Source organism: Macrobrachium rosenbergii, chromosome 43 (genome assembly GCF_040412425.1).
Source record: "Macrobrachium rosenbergii isolate ZJJX-2024 chromosome 43, ASM4041242v1, whole genome shotgun sequence".
Lineage (NCBI taxonomy): Eukaryota > Metazoa > Arthropoda > Malacostraca > Decapoda > Palaemonidae > Macrobrachium > Macrobrachium rosenbergii.
Window position 1 is genome coordinate 17,921,782 of NC_089783.1, and position 22,500 is coordinate 17,944,281.

Consider the following 22,500-nt stretch of genomic DNA (forward strand, 5'->3'; position numbering starts at 1 on the left):
GTTGGGTGTTTTGGGAGGAAGCCGACTTTACAAAGGCATTCAAGGGCAATAAAACTCTTATTAATTGCTGAAAATATCAGGTGTTCGAAGTCTATGAACAGATTAGTTCGGGGAAGAAAATAATGTTAGTGTTTAGGTAAAATGATGGCCAACATTAGAGTAAAGAAATGGCAGCGTAGGAAGTGTTCTTACAGAAAAGAATATTGTACAAACGCATAAAATTAAAAGAATCTGGCTTAACTTTTCTATTTAATTATGAACACCATTAATCTCTCGGATCATGACTAAAATGTATGACAGTTACTTCCGGAAACGATAACCACTCGTATATGTATATATATATATATATATATATATATATATATATATATATATATATATATATATATATATATATATATATATATATATATATATATATATATATATATATACGACTAATTGCAAGAAAAGGATAATGGTATTATGTTTTTATTATACATTTGCAAAAGAAAACAAAATTTCTTATATTCATTTGAGAAATGGTGACGCTATTTTTCTAATCATAATTTTCTCGTGCAGGGAAAAATTCAAACTTACGTGTCCCGGTAATCAAAAGTCAAATTAAGCTCTTAGTTTTATTGAAAGTGTTTGTCTAAACAAGTGACATATTACTAGAGAAAAATCACTTCCAAAATCACAGTGATCACAGGTGTAATCATCCATACCAAAGAACCCTTTGTAGAAATAAACGAGGCAACAAATCACTGAAACCTCTCAAGTATTAAACACGTTTCATGTTAGCAAGTTTAAGGTTTCTTATTATATCATCCGAAAGGTTCCTTTACATTTAAAATACTTGAACTATAGTGCATTTCTTCCGATTACAGGTAATAGTAAGTACAATGATCTGTGCAGTGTTGAAAAAACTACTGTTGCCTACCACGGTTGATAATTGACATGTTATATTATTTTTATATGATCTGATAATTCCCTTAAAAAGTAATGAAAATAACAATAATGTGAAAGTGTTTGCATAACACGCAAATTTCGATTGGTCATTATTTTACTCCTTTCCAGAAATAACGCCTCTACCTAATTTAGTGTAGTATGTATATAGAAAATAAGAGTATTTTTGTATTATTTATACTTATCCTACACGGAAACACTACACTAGAATTTCTAATCATGATATAAAGAGAATTATTAATTTTGATGACTGTGAATTGAATAAGATTTCCATAATCTTTATAATAAACAGTGTCCATTATTTCGAAAAGAAAATGAAGACCGAAGGTAACGGTGCAAATTAAGGACTAGCAATCATTCGAGGAAAGGTAGGAAAGGAAGAAAGACGCTAGAGAATGACTGTAACTGTAGCTTAATACTTATTCCTTGTCTTCAGCATAAGGAATGGAACCATTTTCTATGAACGAGAATGAATTCAATCGAAAGGAAAAGCATAATCTGACAGGGAATCGAGGAACTTAATAATAAGAGCACACACCTCAAATAAAATAAAAAAGAAAATCTGCATTATGATTTTATTTTCATTATGCAAAAACTGCTTCACGCCTCTTTTCCATCGCTAAGAAGATTCACATGCAGCTTTAAGCCCTGTCCACACGAGCGGGCACTGCCCGACGGGCAAACACTGTTCCCATAACCCGTTCCACTATACAGACCGACCGAGTTAGGAGCCAGACCGATGCGATTGTCTGGTAACACTGCTTCAGAAGCGAGAGAAAATATAAACAGCTGACGCGTCAATTTTGCAAGCCTTGTATGACCTCTGCTGAGTGATGGAAGGGAAATGAATAATGAGTAAAATATTACCTCAATTTTCCGAATGCTATTCATAATGCATGAAAAGGCTTGGAAGAAATAGTTCCAGGTTTTTGTCCCACGGAAATCCTAAGTAAGTCGTCCGAAGATTTTTATTCCCACAGGAGTTTAAAACGAAAGCTTGACAAAATTGTTAGCATTTTTTTTTTTAACTCATCTGAGAAGATATGTTTTTGGTTCGGTTCGTTCGCTTTCTCTTGTTGTTTCACTGTTTTCCTACCTGTCTGGTGTTTGCTTCATTTACCCTTTTGTTAGCAAGGATATAAAAATACTTTGCTCATTTCTGTTAGAAACCTTAACAAAGGAGACCCTTCAACTGATTCTAAGTGATTAAATTTGGGAAGGATAAGAATTAAGAACTTGTGAAACAGAGATCTTCCGCCTGATGGCCGTAGACTTTGATAATCAAATTAAAATTATTTTTGCTAAGAAAGTCGGGGGGGGGGGGTTCTGTATCTCTTCTTGTTAAAGCTGTGTGTTTCTTGCCACTCAGTAAGCTGAATTTACTTTCCCTTCGGGATTATCCTTATATAACAATGTTGCTAACGATATAATGTGATCCACATTTCCTCCTTAAGAGCAAGAGGCTCATATACTTTTAAAAGGAGTATTTTCGTAATTTCATTTCACAGTTATTGTTGTTAATGTCACTGATCGGGAGCATTCTTGCTTCATAAGCTCACTATTATTGGTCTGTCTATTTTCAGAATATTTTGTTTTCACTCATTGCCCAATACATTTTAAGTGGATAGACTGAGTCATGTAAGAACTAGAAATTTGTCTTGAAAAATATTTACCTTTTCCAAGTTGCCTGTTGCTTTCAGCAACAAGAAATTTATTTATAGGGCTAAGCATAGAATTCTAAATTAAACAAAATAGAAATTTAATAGTCTACTGTTCCTGCCTGGAAGCTGGGCGTCCTACAAAACTCATAAAAGTAGAACATATGTTCTTGATGGGAAATACAGAGACTCGATGTTTCATTAAAACCTAACAAAGTAGTAGGAAACAAATGCCACTTTATTTCCTATATGAGCAAAGCAGGAACAAAATAGCTGAAAAAGAAAGAAATTGAAGTCAAAGTAAAGCAATAATCGAAATGGAAAGTAAAATGGAAAGTTTCTGAACAAGAAATGAAACTGAAATAATCCCCGAATAGTACACTGAAAATTTTACTACCATTTTACTGCCTAAAAATGTAGGTGCATTCAGCTCTATTAAATGCATATGATTTCGACAAAAGTTTGTACATATGAGCCACAACAGACTAATATCCTTCTTCGTTGTCAAATGGTTAACGCCAACCTGATTCTGACAGATCGGGTGCGGGGTTGAATCCTTCCATAGGCGTCAGAATTCCATCATAGGCTTTTTAGGTACAAGCATATTCAAAATGCTTTATAAATCGAGAAGTAAAGAGGTCATTGTGGCTATCACAATATATATATATATATATATATATATATATATATATATATATATATATATATATATATATATATATTGTGGCCGACTGCGTTAGTGCGTCCCTGTAGTCCTGAGCCCTCGTCCGTCGCTGGTTCGACCCCACGGGACGGTGGACTTATTATCAACTAAAAAATTCCCCTTCGGTAACATATATATGAAAATATATTATTTCCGAGGTAGAGCGAATTGGATATTAAAGGACGTTTGTAGCTTTCTGATTGTATATGGATCACGGTGATGTGATAAATAGTCATATATATATATATATATATATATATATATATATATATATATATATATATATATATATATATATATATATATATGTATGTATATATAATAAGTCCTCACGTGAAAATAAAAGGAAATGGTACCAAGATTTTCAACTTTTATTCCAAAGTCATCTTCAGGGTACATGTGAGGACTTATTATATACTTCATCCACGGGACCATTGTGGAAATTACAATATATATATATATATATATATATATATATATATATATATATATATATATATATATATATATATATATATATATATATATATATATATATATTGACTTACATCGGATAGAATCCATGTCTCTCAAATGAAAGGCAAGGGCGCGACTAGCTGACCCAAACATGTCATAAAAAAAATTAGAACCCTAAGTACTTCTGTAAATGGGTTTTTCATGGGCACCAACAAATTACCCTTCCAGCGTGAATATGGTGGAACTATTCAACGCATGAAGAGTGTTTCACAGGAAAAAATTTCTGAATTGTGCACAAAAGTAACCAGGTTCCAACTTCTTTTATGACTTGTTTAAGTCGGTTGGTAGCGCCCTTGCCTTTCGTTTGAGAGACCTGGGTTCGATCCCGATGCATATATATATAGAGAAAATTTTTTAAAGTATTGTGGAGTCCTAGCTCTGCGGTACTTAATAAATATCAACAATGTTTATAGATTTGTACTAGTATGTGATCATGAGTATAATAATACTTTGATGATTCAAACAAATCAGTGTGGAACCAGTATTCTACTAGAATACAGGTGATTGCATAACAAAGAATTATGAATAAAATGAATATTAACCTATATATTTTGTATTATTATAGCTTTACAATGCAAAGATAATTCCTACGATATGCATAAATATGCTCAAGTATGACCATGTGTGTCATGAAGCATTGAAGACTCAAAGGAATCATTATGAAATAAGAATTCTACTTCAAAAAAGGAGGTGACTATATGAAGAAGAATAATATATTAACCTTTGTTACTCCATTATCACTGCATGCAATGATACTTTGACGTTTGTAGCACAGAAGTTTAAAACAACTACTCTGTTTAGAAGAGATGTGAACATCATGAAAAGGTTTATTTTCCTTTCATTTAGGTAAACTGCTAGATTTCCATTCTTTGATAATCCATATACATACATTTTAGTTGATGCGAAATACATGCAGTGCATTTATAGATAAACTATCGAAAGAAAAATTGGACATGGAAAACATGAAGCTAACGACGACATAGATATAAGAAATTGACGCTATTGGTTCATATTCAAAAGGCAACCGTTTTACCAGGGTATTATGTCTGTATAAGAAAATCAAAAGCTATTTATATGCGTTTTCAATTGCAATGACAAATTTAAGAAACTTGATCTCTCTTGAACAAAATGTGAGGCTCCAGGTAGATAAGCAGAAACGATGTTGATAACTAAAATTAAATACAAAAATATAAATCGAAGATGAAACTAGACCTGGCAGTCTCTTCTTCGCCTTCTGCAGCTGACAAAGGAGAAGCCGTTTCCCTCAAAAGAACTGTAAGGTAAGTGGAAGAGAAAATCTCATTTGGCAAGACGGCAAGGAAACTGCCAAGTAAACACACATGTCTTAGTTTCCACTGATAAGCACTTTGATACAATGAGAATTTCGTTCTTTTGAAAGTGCAATGTTTGGATTGAGGGTTTATTGTTAAAGTGTCAATAATCTAAATAGATCCAGCATGGCACTTGCCATTTGTAAACGTTTTCTGTCTAGTGTTGAGTAAACACACATTAAATGTAAAATTATAATTTTCAGTAATTTAAAGAATTTGCGGGGAACAAAAGCGGATAGTATTACTTAAAATATCTACTTGTATCATAATATTGCTAGTGTGGGGTGCTGAGCAGTACTTTTTTCTTGTAATTAATCCCAAGTTTTACTAAATTGTGAAGTCCTCATTGAATCCTACCTCTCTTTTCTTTCCGCGGCCAAATTGAAGTTACGATTCGTTCCACGCATTGGTCATAAAAGAAAATGAAATTAAATAATTTGGTCACGCTATAAACAATATGCTTAATTGATTTATTAATTTAGATAACTGGTTGTGAGCATTGACTGATTGATTTATAAATTTCAGGCATACATGCCAAGCACTGGAGCAACTAAGACCAATCAGCGTTGAAACGGAAATTGACAGTAAAAGTTTGAAAGGTGTAACAGGAAGAAAACCTCGCAGTTGCACTAATAATTAATTATTAGGCAAGGGTGGACAGTAAGATGGAAGAAAGAGAATATGAACGGAGGTACAGTAAAAGGAATGAAAGCAGTTGCAACTAGGGGCCGAAGGGACGCTGCAAAGACCCTTAAGTAATGCCTACATTGCACCGCATGAGGTGCACTGACGCCACTAACCCCCCTACGGGGGTTGTTGGTATTGGTGCGCTAGTTTCATTACCACTAGTTCATCTTAATTTAACTGTAATATAAAAAAAAATCTGGATTAAATTCAATATCATAATATTCAAAGAGGTAGGTCGACTCATTCTTTTTGTGTCTTCTGCACAGAATAATTCCATTTCACATTCATTTACAAATAAATTATTTCTAGTCACAAATCATCTCTGCTTTTCTTTTAATTTTTGTGTATCGTATGTTACGATTTCTGCAAATTTTGGGATATTACTTTGCATATCATTTTCAAGGTTTTCCACACTCTCAAAATAAACGCTTTTGCTAATTATGCTTTCGTAAGCAAATGTAATAGGAATGTGATTCTTGATAAATTATCTCTGTTTGTACATTTTAAGCAATAAAAATGGTAACATGAGAAAATCAAAACAACTTCTCCTTTTCTACGATACCAAGTGTCGATACAAAGCATTACAAAATAAACTGACGGAAAATGAAATTGAATTATTGACTTAATTCGTTACTTGAACATTTTAAAGATATCGCAATTAAATATACAAGTACTGACTAAGGCTAAAGCTAAGTGTGAACAAATATAAAAGACTAGAAAATATTAAGAAAAAATACATCGTTATGCAGCCTCGGACTTCTTAGAGGTCTGTGGCGCGGGTTCAAATCCGCAGCCGACCGGTCAGAGAGGCGGACACTTTGCTCTCCGTGTAGACACCCCGGGATTATGTATGTAATCAACGAATAGGTTTGCTTAAAAGCAAATGGGTGTTACCGACTAATACACACACAAACAAAGCCACTCCATCATCTTTCTAAAAAACATAACAGACACCTCACACGTCTCGACTGTCGACCTAAACGCGCAACGTCTCCTCGCTGCTGGGAGAAAGGGCGCTGGTGACTGGTATAATACATGTACATACACTGCCGGGGTCTAAGCGATGACAGGCAGGGCAGCCGATCGAGACTACAAAGTCTACCCCAAAGCCAAATCAAAGTCCTTCAAAAAGAAGGCATCGTGCTTACCCCATACAAATGGGAAAAAAGCACGTTAAAAGAAGAATACAGCTAACATTAATCAAAGCCAAATTTAATCAAGCATACCTTTAAAGAAACGAATCGCAGATCAATGGCAAGAGTAATTGAGTTCATGTGTTATACTTTCTTATCTGCCTCATATGCACGACAGATCAGTCTTTGGTGAGTGGGATCAGTCAGCGTTATGCCGAGGTAATTAATATAAATTCTTATGTACTCAACCCAAAAATAATTAGTGGTTGATGAATTAAGCCATTTGAGGCAGTAATTCTTCTCAGTTTGAAAGAATGCAAAAAACGACGACAATGTGTGCAGTGTAAGTAAAGGGAATTGCTAGTAGACTAATATTCTACAGCTGATCAAAGAGTCTTGGCTAAATCAACTGGCTAAATGGCGCAAAACCGATATCGAAGGTCATTTTCCATATATTGAATTTGAATGGCGAGTGTAGATAACTCAATTTTAACTATTTTCTTATCCAAACCTCACAGTTTTTAGTCACTTTTTGTTTGTAATACACACACACTATATATATATAATTATATTATATATATATATATATATATATATATATATATATATATATATATATACATATATATATATATATATATATATATATATATATATATATATATATATATATATATATATATATATATATATATATATATATATATATATATATATATATATATATATATATATATATATATATATATATATATATATATATATACATATATATATATATATATATATATATATATATATATATATATATATATATATATATATATATATATATATATATATATATATATGAGTTAAACAGCTTGTTTTATTACTGGTTAGGTTAGTGGAGCGTAAAAATATCTTTGTTTGGATTTTCATATCATGTCATCAAACACCTTTTACTAATACAACTAACAACTTGGAATTGTGTTATTCTTACAATTAGTCGAATATAACTTTAAAATCTAAACTAACAAAATCAACACCATATGGTATGTACTAAGTTTCATTTAAAGATACTGCGTAACATCTTGAAAGAAAACATTCACCTTCCCTAGAAGAAAAAAAAAAGTCTACAACTGTTTGAGTTTTACCTTCCTAAAGAAACACACATCTCATAAATCTTACAAGGAACAGACAACAGACATATTTTTTTATACTTGGAACCATTTTATCTTGATTTTACCTTCCATTCTGAAAAGAAGTTTTTCACCCCTCTTTACATACAGTGGAAACCCTCTTACTTTCTTTTTCCTGTGAGGATTTCTTGACGTTGCTTCATTACCCGGAACCGAAAGATAAACAAGGCTCAGGTGTGTTTAAAAAGATCTCATTACATATGCACACGGTTCTTGTCTGGGCCTTCATTCTTGCATTCTGCGTGGTGTGGCTTTATGAGTGGGACATATTCCAGAATCTGTTTTAAAATCTTCTAAGGCCTAGTCCTATGTCCTTAGAAGTTTTTCCGCAAGTCAGATTTGGAACATTATAAGCTTGATAATGACATCACAAACATGAGGTCAGGCCGTTTTTGTACTCCCAGATATATCCACCATTTGGATCTTCAATAGTTCTTCGTTGGGCGAGTCGGCAGAGTTGTGGGCTAGCACTCGCTAGACCCGAGTTCGAGTCTCCGGCCGGCTAATGAAGAGTTAGAGGAATTTATTTCTGGTGATAGAAATTCGTTTCTCGCTATAATGTGGTTCGGATTCCACAATAAGCTGTAGGTCCCGTTGCTAAGTAACCAGTTGGTTCTTAGCCACGTTAAATAAGTCTAATCCTTCGGGCCAGCCCTAGGAGAGCTGTTAATCAGCTCAGTGGTCTGGTTAAACTAAGATATACTTAACTTTTTAGCTTTCAATGAGATAATATTTGTGAGTGTATAAATGTGCGTGCGAGCGTCAACATTTCAAGATTATGGCATATTTGCCGAATGGTTAAACAAGACAACTTTTCTTGAAATCTGGTGCCCACTGTCATATACTTTAGTCCAAGCTGAAACAGTTTTCGTTTTTAAAGACATTTGTTTTGTTTTAGTACACTCATATCTGTATTATTTATTGTTAGTTTATTTACACAAGCAATTAGAGTCCCTCTAATTGACAGGGATAAAAATGACCCTTTATATTGCGAATGCTCATTATGTGCTTGAGAGGCTTTAGTGCGAATGCTATGAAACCCCCAAAAAAAAAAAAAAGAACCCAGCTCCACATTATAAATGACTACTAGATACTACCATAATCTTATTATGCCAACATACATTTTTCTATATTTGCCTCCTCTGAGTGTGGATGTCATTTTTTGTAGCACTTTCTGAATTTTGGAGGTATCTATCCCATTTGATCCAACATAATAATACGTACTTCGTATGTCTACTTACCTGTCTCCTATTTTGCTAGTTATTTATGCATCTGGAGCTCTCTCTCTCTCTCTCTCTCTCTCTCTCTCTCTCTCTCTCTCTCCCTAACTTTTATGTATTTATATGCACATTATGTATATATATATATATATATATATATATATATATATATATATATATATATATATATATATATATATATATATATATATATATATATATATATATATATATATGCATCAGCCAGGAGAAAGGTGAATAGAAATGACTTGAACCGAGCGCCTTCATGTATTTCCACATCACACCAGGGTTCAGGTATATATATATATATATATATATATATATATATATATATATATCCGAAGGCGGGAGCAGACACTCAGACAGCAGACATAATGGAGCTATGGAAAGGCATTCTGTTTTTTATTGTAACAAGCATTCATTAAATGTTTTTGTTTTGTAGTGTAGTCATAGGGTAATTTGTTTGTTTATGTTTTCTTGCAAACATTTAACAGCCCTTTTAACAGATTGTTCAGTTGTTTGGTTGTTGCTCAAAGAAATTAGTCGGATTCTTATTTGCTTTAAAAATCCTATTCTCGTTTTTCCGGAGAAATCAGTTCTCGCCTGACTCCTGCGAGGGTCCTACTTTTTTCCCATCCTCCGACCATGGGTTCTGAGTTATGGGGTAACGGTGGTTTTTATGTTCAGAGTGAAGTTTTCCCTATCTTTTGCCGATAGTTTTATGTGTATTGGATTCTTAGTATTGTTTGTATTGAGTAATGATTGTTCCTGTTTGTTTGTGAAATGTATTATCAGTGGGACCCGGTGTCTTTTAATAACCACCTTTTTGTAGCAAATCCATACTAAAATCGGCTAGGAAGCAGGTCATATAGAAGGTACGGCAAACCGAGTTGGGTTTGTTACAAGTGGGGGCGCCTGTCCGGGATCTCTTAACTGTTAGTTGACTAGTTGCCTGATAACTTGGAACTACTTCTTTCTCAAATTGTTGGTTGTTTGTGCACTGGTATTGGTCACAAGAACGCGCTTATGACATTGCCGTCATACCCTATAAAATATCATTTGGTTATATCCTAATGATCATTATTGCAACCTATGATTCTCTTCATTTATTTTCCAATATCATCTCAAGTTTGGAAAGCCGAATAACTCTTGTCTAATGTTAATTTGTTGGAGGACCATTATTTTTTTCAGATTCGGTAAATATTGGTAAACATGCCTTTCGATGCGCACGATTTTACAGGTAACCTCTCCCTGGATTTAATCACCGATAATTCCCCTAGAAAAGATGACTGGATATATCTTGCTAGATATTATCACGCGCAGGATAAGTCTGGAATGACCAAAAGTGAAATTAAGACAAGCGTTATCCATGATTTTGTGTTTAACGTTTTGCCCGAGGATGCTATTGATTTATGCAAGTCTGAAGCAAAAAGCGTCTAAGTATGCAATTTTAAAATCTGCAGGCTACTAGTTAGCAAATATTGGAAATGGATGCTCCTCAAGAGCGAGAGTTTCAGATTGAGAAACTTGGGTTAGAGAAGGAGACGCATGCTCTTGAAAAGGAGAAATTGGACAAAGAGCTTGAACTCGCTAAGCTGAAGAGCAAACAGCCTTCGCCCAACGTTTTGTCGGAACCCCTTCCTTTTGATGTGGCTAAGTTTGAAGAGTCGAATCCTGAGGTTTTCTTTAGATAATTTGAGAAGACGGTAACTACTTTAGCTTGATCTACAGAATTTTGGACTATATTAATACAAACGGTATTGGTTGGAAAGGGGGCACTTGTTTATGCTAATCTTGCAGTAGAGGAATAAAAAAACTATGAACTGGTGAAAACGTCTATTATGGCAGCTTATGAATGAACTGTTCAAGGCTATCGTCAGCAATTCTGAAAGCTACAAAAACTCCCTAGTAAGACTTATGTTGAGTTTGCAAAGGAGAAATTTAGATCTTTTAAGAAATGGTTAGGGTTATGTTCAGTAAATGACTTTGATTCTTTGTATAACCTTATAGTTATGGAAGAATTTAAAAGGTGTAAACCCATACCTGTTAAATTGTATTTGGCAGATCGGGAAATAAGTTTACTTAAAAAGGCTGCCATTGCAGAGGATTCTTATTCTCTAACCCATAAAGTTCAGAACCAGTCGGTTGCTGGAAGAAATTTTAATATTAAGTCTGTCTTTGTCAGTTCCCCTAGAGCTCAGAATGGTGATGTTAGTAAGCTGTCTCAGAATGTCAGGTCAAAGCGTAACAAATCTGATATGTCTTGTTCTTATTGTAAGAGGTTAGGTCACAGTATTTCTGAATGCTGGTCTAAAAGCTGTAAAAAGTCAAAGCATTTCAAGCCCTTAACAGGCCAGGATAACAATGATATGGCTGAGCACTATCTGAATTTACAAATTCAGCCAAATGCACAACCTAATAATATTTTGGGAAATCAGAGTGGTAAGGACGAAATGCCTGCAGGTAAAGACGAACAGGGTCCTTTTAAAGAACTTAAATTTAGTGGTAAGGTTTCCTTAACAGACTGTGATGATTCCATAAACGTAAATATTCTCCGTGATACAGGGTCAGCTCAAAGTATCTTGGTAGGTAGTTGCCTCCCTGGTGTTGAGAAATCGTTCACATGTGAACGAGTCTTGCTGAAAGATTTGTCAGGAAATCCTAGTCTCCCTTTGGCCAAAGTTAACTTGGTCAGTAAGCTGATTTCAGGTCATGTGATTGTTGGAGTAATATTTCAACCATTACTGGTGAATGATGTACAGGTTTTGTTGGGCAATGATCTTGCTGGTACACTTGTTGTTCCTGACCCTGTAGTTGTGGAGAGCTCATTATTGGACGATCACTCAGCTGGTATTGAGAACGAGTTTCCTGGTTTATTTCCCAGTTGTGCTGTCACTCACTCGCTAAGGGGGAAGGCTTATAGAAGTAATGAAGAAAGCCGTTCATCTTTTGATTATCTTCAATTGCCCTTTAGCAAAGATAGCTTGATCGAGGCACAAACGAATGATCCTACATTAACTGATATTTTAAATAAGGCTGTCGACAAAAAGGATCTTGTTACTAATGCTGGTTTTTATTTTGAAGGTGGAGTTTTTATGAGATTCCGTCCTGTTGATTGCCCAGCTGAAGAATGGTCGGAAGTACATCAGGTTATGCTCCCAAAATGTTTTAGAGATAATATGATGTCAATGGCCCATGATGGAATGCAAGGTCATTTAGGAGTTCACAAGACTTTCCAAAAAATTCTCTCTCATTTCTTCTGGCCAAAAATGAAGGCTGATGTTTCAAAGTATATACAAACCTGCCATGTTTGCCAACTTGTCGATAACGTGAATAAACCCTTTCCACCTGCCCCTTTATCTTCTATACCTGTGGTAAGTGAACCATTTTATAAGATTATTGTGGACTGTGTAGGACCTTTGCCTAAGACAAGGAGAGGAAACCAGTACTTGCTTACTATTATGTGCGCAATGACTAGATTACCCTAAGGCGGTTCCCCTCAAGAATATTAACCCTCTCCGGTCCAGACGGGTCGACCCAATTGTTTACGCTCAGGTCTTGGTCATTTACTCCTGGGTGAGCAGTTGAAGAGTTAGAGGCATTGGAAGTTTCCACAAAATGCTTTCTGATTTTACCCGTGTAATTTTTATTATCAGTAAAATGGTACCATTGGAAAGCTGAAAGTTTATTCTAGCGTATATTAAAAGTTCTCAGAAATGAGATAGCACCTACCACCGTTTTAGAGGTGATGAAATAGGACCAAAGATAATTTTAGCATTTATATATATATATATATATATATATATATATATATATATATATATATATATATATATATATATATATATATATATAATCCTCATAATAGTTTTCCCAGCTCCACCTAATAACATCGAAACAGGATTCGAATATCAGGCGATGACCGAACAATATGATCTGGTTTCAGTAAAGTCATTGACCACTGTTCGAATTAGCCGCTAATTATATCACTTACGACAGATATAAATGATTTATTTAATGCCACTTTGTCCTCCTACCTCCTCAATTTCCCCAAAATTTTGGGATATATTTATCACTGCAAGCCTCGAATCCATATGGCACATCGCTGAAGGTGACTTTTACCGTAGTAGATTACGAACCTACGCATCTTTAATTAGTAATATTAAATTTAATTATAAAAATTTCCTTGCATTCATTGGTGCGAGTTAATAAACTCACCGTTGAATCACCTTAACTAAAGTGTTCTATACTATTTTTGCCTATGACCATGTCATTGTGACGCCATGTTACATTGACTAAGAATAATGATAACAATATCCTTTGTTTCAGCTCCGGGCCATATACTAAATTAAGTACGCTAATAAAAAGTAATATTCATGAACTCTCATTCCCAAGCACCGCTGAAAACAACAGCAACAACAACAACAATAATAATAATAATAATAATAATAATAATAATAATAATAATAATAATAATAATAATAATAATAATTCCAGATAAAGACCAAACACCGACACACAATTCAGGTAGTTTGCTAAAAAGGAAGAGTAAATGGCATATTTCCATAATAATAATAATAATAATAATAATAATAATAATAATAATAATAATAATAATAATAATAATAATAATAATAATATTTCTTTTCAGATGGGCTAACTACTGATACATAATTGGGGTAGTTCGCTATAATGAAGAGTGCCCGGCAACTCTCAATAATAATAATAATAATAATAATATAATAATAATAATTTCTGTTGATTTTCTGATCATCGCCTTAAACTTCTTCGGTGGCGAAAGGGCAATAAAGCCACGTTCCACAAGCAGGCAGTTGCAGCGGTCGTTGGCTGTTATCCTCAAGAACAGCTTGTTTCAGTGCTGTAGAGTCCCCGGCTTGGTAAGACAGGTTTCGTTGATACCTAACTCGACCTCCTGGTTCATTTGCGTTTGGGATCTCGGCCGTGCTGTTCTGGACGATCGTTGGTTTCACTTTGTTTCACTGTGTTTGGTTTTATGTACAGTACTCCACAGGGATGATTCCCTCTCTGACTGGCCCTTGTACGTTTTCAAAGTAAGGTGCTTCTTATATTTTATAATTGTTTGTGTTTTCTTGTCAGTATCGTAGCTCCTGCAGAATAGGAGTGTTTAGTCCTTTTTTAAATTTTATTTCTTGTATGATCTTCACTGCAGGCGATATTTTGTTGCATAGTCATGGTGCGTAGTGTACAAATGCTCTCTAGCCTGACTTAGTTTGTCCTAGGTTCAAATTCCACAATAAGCTGTAGGTCCCGTTGCTAGGAAACCAATTGGTTCTTAGCCACGTAAAATAAATCTAATCCTTTGTGCTAGCCCTAGGGGAGCTGTTAGTCAGTTCAGTGGTCTGGTTAAATTAAGGCAAACTGAAATTTTTCTTCTGTTTACAATATTCATTCGAGGTCTATAGAAGCTCGAGCAGTTTGTCAGGTATGTCGTATTGTGAATAGACTTTGCAAGATTTTAGGCGTGAAGGCGTGCTTCAAGGTTTGTTGGGTGTGAGAGTGGATACTGTTGCCAGTCTTGCGTTTATTTCTCAAATATTTAGATTGTGGTATTTGAGCTTTGATATACAGGTGTCGTATGAAAGTTTACAGTTTACGGGTTTTTATCAAATATTGGTATTTTCGAATTTTTTGTTGTAAATTCCTACCATAACTGTTTTAAATGTTTATTGTTGTAGATTGCCCTTCAACATGGTATTTAACTGTTACGAAGCTTATTTATTACTAAGCTGAACTAGATTGCTTTGAGTGGTAATTCTATGCACTTTGATTTTATATTAGCAATCTTATGCAGTGCTACAGATGTTTTCATTTTAACTTTGCTGCAATAGAGTCTTACGATGCAATAGGGTTTAAAGTTTCTTGAGAATTATAGGGGCTTAACTAGACTACCATAGCCTTCCTAGTATGGGGTATATTATGTTGATTTAAACATTAATTATTGTAGGCTTAAGTGGCACTAAACTAGTAATAACGCTTATCAGTATTTATAAAGCCTTGCTTGCTGCCCCTTGTCTTAGTATTTTAAAACTTATCAGATGGCCCAGCTGATTGTAACCAATAGTCAGCCTTTAGTTCTTTCCACTTACTAGAACATTTTGGGCTTTAATGTATTTTCTTATTCAGGTCAGGGTGTGTCGTTAAATAAGTTTGCCACAATGAGAGCTGTCTTAGATGTACCGATACCTTATGACTAAACAGGTTTAGTGGGTGAGTTAATTATGTCTTGTTTTTTTTTAGTTGACTGACTTTAGCAACCCCCCGATCATTTTTTAGCTTAGCTTTTTCAAAACCCGTAAGTCTTCATTCTAAGTTGAGGCTTTGTTTTAATTCATTTGGTTTATTTTTTAAGATTCAAAACCTTAGTTTTGAGAATTTTGAAATTGTCTATTTTGTATCTTTAAAATTGCAAAGGTTAAAATTTAACTTTACCAGCTTTCAGCATTTCAAGAAATTTTAGGAATTGTTTCGGCTTCAGAACTTTGTTTTATTTAATTTCTATTTTTGAGTGTGGACGTTTAATGCGTGTGGACGTTTAATGCGTGTGGACGTTTAATGCGTGTGGACGTTTAATGCGTGTGGACGTTTAATGCGTGTGGACGATTAATGCGTGTGGACGTTTAATTTAATGCGTGTGGACGTTTAATGCGTGGGGAAGGTGATTTTTGAAAGTGTGTAGAGTAAATCTAGTATTTTTTTTTTTTTAGGCTAGTGGATTTAAGTTTGTTTAAATTTAAACTTTTGCCTTGTGGTTTGATCTTGTAATTTCAGCTAGTTTTGTTTTTAAGAATGTAAAGTTTAGTTTAGTCTCTCCTGGAATCGGAAGTTTTTGAACAGTAACAATTTTTAAAGCTCTTGAGTCAAGTTTTGCGTGTGAGTCAAGTTTTGCGTGTGAGTCAAGTTTTGCGTGTGAGTCAAGTTTTGCGTGTGAGTCAAGTTTTGCGTGTGAGTCAAGTTTTGCGTGTGAGTCAAGTTTTGCGTGTGAGTCAAGTTTTGCGTGTGAGTCAAGTTTTGCGTGTGAGTCAAGTTTTGCGTGTGAGTCAAGTTTTGCGTGTGAGTCAAGTTTTGCGTGTGAGTCAAGTTTTGCGTGTGAGTCAAGTTTTACATTTAAATTATTCTTTGCTCACTTCCCAAGTCCACCTTTGCCGGGGTGGCGGTGCCACCTGCCAGGCAAAGGTGGACTTTTATGTTGTGCATGGTGACTTGGTCACCATGCACAACAGGAAGTTCAAAAACAAGCATGGTGACTTTTGTCACCATGCGCAATAGGGATTTCAAACCATCCAACTTCTAACTTAGGTTAGAACTGCAAGATTGATAGTTTTCGTGTAGCTAGGACTTAATGAGAAGTCAGATATGGAACTTGAAATATAGGATAGGCTAGAATAGGGTGAGGAACGTGCTAATTTTAAATAGATGCAAGGGTTAGGATAAAGGTAATACTCAAGTCTCTCTTAAGGATGCTGGGAGTAGACTGGGGTAAAAAACGCCATAGTCAGACCTAGGGAGACATTTGACAGTTCAAGTTATTAATAGTAGAGGGTATTACAGTACTTGAGCCCTTTGTTGGGTCATGAGACGTAAGTTTGAATGTATTAGTGCAGCTGAAAATAGGGTAGGGTAACTGTCTCATACTTTTATAACTGAGAATTTCATTCCCACTAGTAAATAGGAACTAGACAGGTAATACGTGGATCTTAACGGTTTTCTAAGTCGCCTAGGTCTTGGGATTTTAAAGAATTGTTTTTGACACTAATGTCGTGGACTTGTCAGGTATTTTAATAGGCTGGTTAATAGTGGAAATCGTAATTCAAAGTTTTTGCAATTTTGTTAACGTCGTTCCGTCAACGCGCTCAACACCCCCACCCTACCCACCCCCCCCTCTTACTCTTCAAGCAAAGCTTTCATGTTACGAAATTGACAGTTCAGATTGCATTGCATATTTTCATTGACCCCAACCTTCGCCCACCTTTCCTCCAGCGCCGAAGCTTTGTTCGGGAACCCCTTATTCTGAATTCCCTAACTTAATTTTTCCACCTTTCCTCCAGCGCCGAAGCTTAGTTCGGGAACCCCTTTCTTATTCTGAATTCCCCAACTTAATTTTTCGCCCCTTGGGCTTGTGCAGTTTGTTCCCCTGAGACTGGATACTAAAGGACGAAAGTTGCTAGATAGTAGTGTTTGCGTTGCACCTTTCACAATTATGTAGCACTAAAGTTAGGTGCGGCGGTGTCCGTGTATGATTGGTTCCCTATTAAATATATCTCTATCCTGTTCTCTTTGGGAGTTCGAAGGAACAATGGTAAAGCCTCCTCGCACTAACCTGGCGGACAGGGGCGTTCCTAGACATTTTGGGGTCCGAGGGGCACAGTCCCATTTGGGGCCCCTCTTACGGGGTGGGGGCGAGCAAAGCGAGCCAAAGCAGCTTGGGGTTTGGGTAGGGGAGGCTCTGTAAGCCGCCCCGGGAAAATTTTTAGAATGAGTAATTGTAGGATATTTTCAAAGGCACTTATAAGTGTAAATTTCAGAAATTTTATTTCTTAAAACTAGGTGTACATTGGATAATTTAAGATCCACTTAATCCCGTTACGGGGGGCCCTCATAGGATAATTAAGACCCCTATAAGCAGTAATCAGTTGCCTTAGATCGGCCCTGCCCTTACCCCAATCAACGTTACCCACTCAACTACGATCCGTATGAGAAGGTCTATAATGGGCTCTAAGGTTTATGGAGGGGGGGCCCTGGAGAGCCCTATTTCTTGTACATATTATTTTGGTTAAGTTTTTGTTCACTAAATTGGAAATTGGGCCCCGTTAGTGGGCCCCAAACTTTCGGGTCCAAAATATATGGGGCCCTTGACCATTTTGGGGCCACTGGATTTAGCCTGTGCTGTCATAGCAACAATGATTAAATTTCGCATTTTGGGGCCCCCCTTCACTTTGGGGCCCCGGGGGCGATTTCAAACAGCAATGGCAGTATTGAGTACCAGTATAGGATTTTATCAGATCATATTCCTTATGTAGTCAAACTCAGAAATCATCGCTAGAATTTCGAATACTTGGGCTATTTACTAAAATTCCTTGGTTAAGTGGTTGAATTTGGGGAAGCAGATTGGTAGCCTTGTATAGGACTAGTTCCAATAATTGTCTAAACCGCAAAATTCTCTTTATTTACCCTATGTTTTATGCTACTATACATTTAAGTGTTTATGAATTTATGGAGTCGTATTGTAAATGAAGCTGTAGGTTATAGGCCTATATGTGGTTAATTGCCTTAGTTTGCTAACATTCACTTCTAAATTATAACTTTAACGTTGTCATTTTAATACATGTTTTTGGCATATAGGAAACCTACATACATATAATTTTTAGACATATTTTTCTCGATTCAGTAAAATTACTCAGTAAAAGCATTAAATACTAACTAGCTTTTATATTTCCACTTCAGTTAGCTCGAAAATAGCATGAAACTGCTGTCTCGACAGATTAACAAAACAATCTTCAGAAGATATTCTCAGTTATCCAGTAAAATTCAATTGAGTATGCAAGTCTGTTTATATATGTATACATGTATGTGTATGCATGTATAATATAATGTATGTTATATACATTATATATTATACATACATATACATTGCTGTATATATACATTTTATAGTGTATATAAATATTGTATACATACTGTATATTATACATTAATAACAATTATATATACATACATATATAATGTATATATATACATATACATATATAATGTATATATATACATATACATATATAATGTATATATATACATACATATATAATGTATATATATACATATACATATATAATGTATATATATATACATATACATATATATAATGTATATATATATACATATATGTACAAAATTCTAATGGACGTCATTCCAATTTGACAGGATGCGCCATGGCTCAAGCAAGAAGGGAAGAGGCCCATTGCTATTCACGGTTAACGAGCCAGTCAAGAAGAATTATTCTGAACGTATATCATTATCGAAATCAAGATCAAAGAGAAAGCGGGATGGATGTTGAGAGTAAGACTGCTGCTGCTGCTACAGGCATCTTTATCTGAACCCTTCAACGCATAAAACAGCAAAGAGAGCATTGAATAAAATCTACACCCTCTAGGACAAGGATATCACCTGTGCTGGGAGCAGTAGGAGCAGTAGACGACTTTGATGAAGAATGCCTACGGCGAGTGATCCTCTTTTTATGGAAGGGGTGAAATTCCCACCATGGAATCTGTACTTGAAAAAGCCACCTATAAGTTTTCCTGGTGCCCAGACGTCCATACTCTTACTTGTGAAACTTGGATTCAGTTATAATAAGGTTAGAAGCGGAAGATTTGTTAATGGAGAGAGAGGACTTGGTTGTTGCGAGGAACAAATATTTGAGAATCCTCAATGAAAAACTCTAGCAGTTCAAAGCAAGATGAAACCTGGATAAACCAGAACGACACTGTAAGTAAAGCAGTTCAAAGAAAGCGATTTATCTAGATGAAACATGGATAAACCAGAACGACTGTGTAAGTAAATGTTGGACAATTACTGACGGATCAGTAGGCCCAAAATTAAAAGTAGGTAAAGGTGGCATTCATAATTTTACGTGCATGTGGCCGTGACGGATTCATTCCAGGAGCTCGGATTTTTCAGATGAAAGAATGGCAATAAGGGTGATTATCATGACAGCATGAACTATGTGCTTCCGTGACTGGTTTCAGACAGCTACTGCCAAATATTCCAGCACATTCCCTTATAATAATGGATAATGCTTCTTACCATTCAAAAAATTTAAAAAGCACCAACCAGCAGTTCAAGAATTGTGAAATAATCCAGTGGCTAACAGAAAACTGCATTAACCATTATCCTTCACACAACAAACACGAACTCCTTGACCTTGTCAAAGTAAACAGATGTAAGCAAGTGTATGCCATTGATGAAATACTGTAGTTCGTGAAGCGGGTCAGCAAATACTCCGACTTCCCCCTTATCACTGTCGGTTAAACCCCATCGAACTTATCTGGGCTCAGATTAAGACAGAAGTAAAAAAGAATTCTCACGGAAACCAACTCTGAAGAAAGAAGTAGTAGCAAGAACTGCCATAAACAGCGTAACCGTGGAAGATTGGAGGAAATGTATAAACCACTTGGGGAAAGTTGAAAGTTGAATATAGGAGGAAAGATAGCCTTCGATCATCTATTGGAAAGTTTTATTATAAACATCGATGATGACAGTAGTGAATTTGACGGAGACGAATGATTACATGAGAGAAATAGAGATTGCGTGTATGTGTTTGTCTTGTTTGTAGGTTTGTTTATATTTAGGTAATAAACATTATTGGTTTCCTTTTTGCCTCTCCTTTATAGTACTACCAAACAGTTTATAATGCATACAAATATGCCTAGCCTACATTTCGAAATATATATTTTTCTATAAAATAACAGCCAGATTTGCAGACCTGAAATTTAATGGATTATATGTAATACTATTTAAGTAGATTTAATTTAGTCAATAGTCCTCCAGGTTTTGAATAATTACGTAGGCCTAGAGCAAATTAATTTTAGATCACCTTAGACCAAAGAATGTTCTTACGATTAAACCCAAACATTAATTCAAATACAATTGGAGATTAGCTAATCAGTAAAAGTAATTTGTTAACGTCGCTGAAATCAGCTGATGAGGTGACAAAGAGTAAGATTCGACAATCCCGCCAAAACAATGACTTCCATTAACCAGCAGGCTTCTCTTTTGCATAAAATTACACTCTGGTTTTTTTTTATACAATTACAAATATTTTAGTGACAGCAACTATGCAGAAACAATATAAATTTATATATTAAGATTTTGTAATGCTATATTTTGTATGCTTGTTAATTATTAAATTCGGAATCGATACAATACTGACAAATTCTGCAACCTACGCAGTTACAATGGTGGGCGGGGTTTCTCCGCCAGGTTAGTACGAGGAGGCTACAGCAATATATGGGGTTGTTAATGTGAAAGTTGATGGCAGTTTGGAGTAACAATAATACTAATACATGGGATTGTTACTGGGAAAGTTTTCTCGTACGATGTAGTATTAATCAAAATAACATTAGAATAGCTGCTGGAACTAACTGAACAGGCTATTTTCACGTTAAGAGGGTAGGTTATGTCATGGAAACTGTCTATTCTAAAACCAAACTACTTTCCTTAGGCTCAGGCTCTTGGTGTAGCTGCAGCAGACCATAACATCGACACTAATACTAATGGAAAGCGACGCTGTTCGTTAAGACTATCCTGTGAGGATTCGAAGTTCTCTGAATTCGGTTACCCAGACAACTACGGTAGAACTCAACTTCCAGATAATCGCAGGAATGAAGTCATAATTTTATGGCAAAAGAGTTGTCTTGTGGTAAAAATCAGAATTAATATATAAACTTTTTGTATATTTTTTTTAATGTAAGTGTTCTGGTGTGTAAACAAATACAAAGAGTTGAGTAAAATCATAGGATTACATCCAAGATAATCATGAAATAAGCAAAAAATACTGCAGTGATAGCTATACTTGTTAATTACTGCAAATGAAAGCTGATTCCTTGCGATGCACGAAAACCAGGGATAATAAAATAGTTTCATCCACAAAGCCACGTGTACTGAAAGTATCAGATTGCCATGTGAATGTTTTCATTTTCGTCATTTCAGCAAGCTACAGTTACTTATTGTTTCTTACTTGACCTAGACAGCAGAGAGGATTAACGTATCCAGGTGGCCGAGTATGAACAGCAATTATAGGCTTATAAGATCGCCGCATTTTGTAAACTATATTTTATGCATATAGGTGAATTTGCTCTGTAGATAAAACCTTTACTGCTGTCCGTTGCTGAATTTATAAACAAGTGACGACAGATGGATTCGCATAACCCTCCTTTAGGGTGAATATAGATTCGTGTGTACTTCATGCTTCTAAGAATTTCACACCATTAGCTATGTATAAATGTCTATTAGCCAATATTGTAAAGATGCAGATAGCTGTTTACAAGAAAGGCAGGAAAAGTCCAGTATT

At 35.2% G+C, this 22,500-nt stretch overlaps 2 long non-coding RNA genes across 3 annotated transcripts in view; both read left to right on the forward strand.

Moving 5' to 3' along the window:
* Nucleotides 1-21,731, forward strand: part of LOC136828615 (uncharacterized) — a 382,648-nt gene extending 360,917 nt beyond the window's left edge. The window contains exon 3 of the long non-coding RNA XR_010850146.1: nt 21,658-21,731. This is a non-coding gene — a long non-coding RNA (uncharacterized lncRNA). The remainder of the gene's footprint in view (nt 1-21,657) is intronic.
* Nucleotides 9,976-20,777, forward strand: LOC136828614 (uncharacterized). Of its 2 annotated transcripts, none has more exons than XR_010850144.1 (3): nt 9,976-10,062; nt 15,564-15,647; nt 19,356-20,777. It is a non-coding gene; the product is annotated as an uncharacterized lncRNA (long non-coding RNA). The 2 variants fall into 2 exon arrangements; XR_010850143.1 differs by lacking the exon at nt 9,976-10,062 and adding an exon at nt 14,270-14,470.
* Nucleotides 21,732-22,500: the final 769 nt, after the last annotated feature.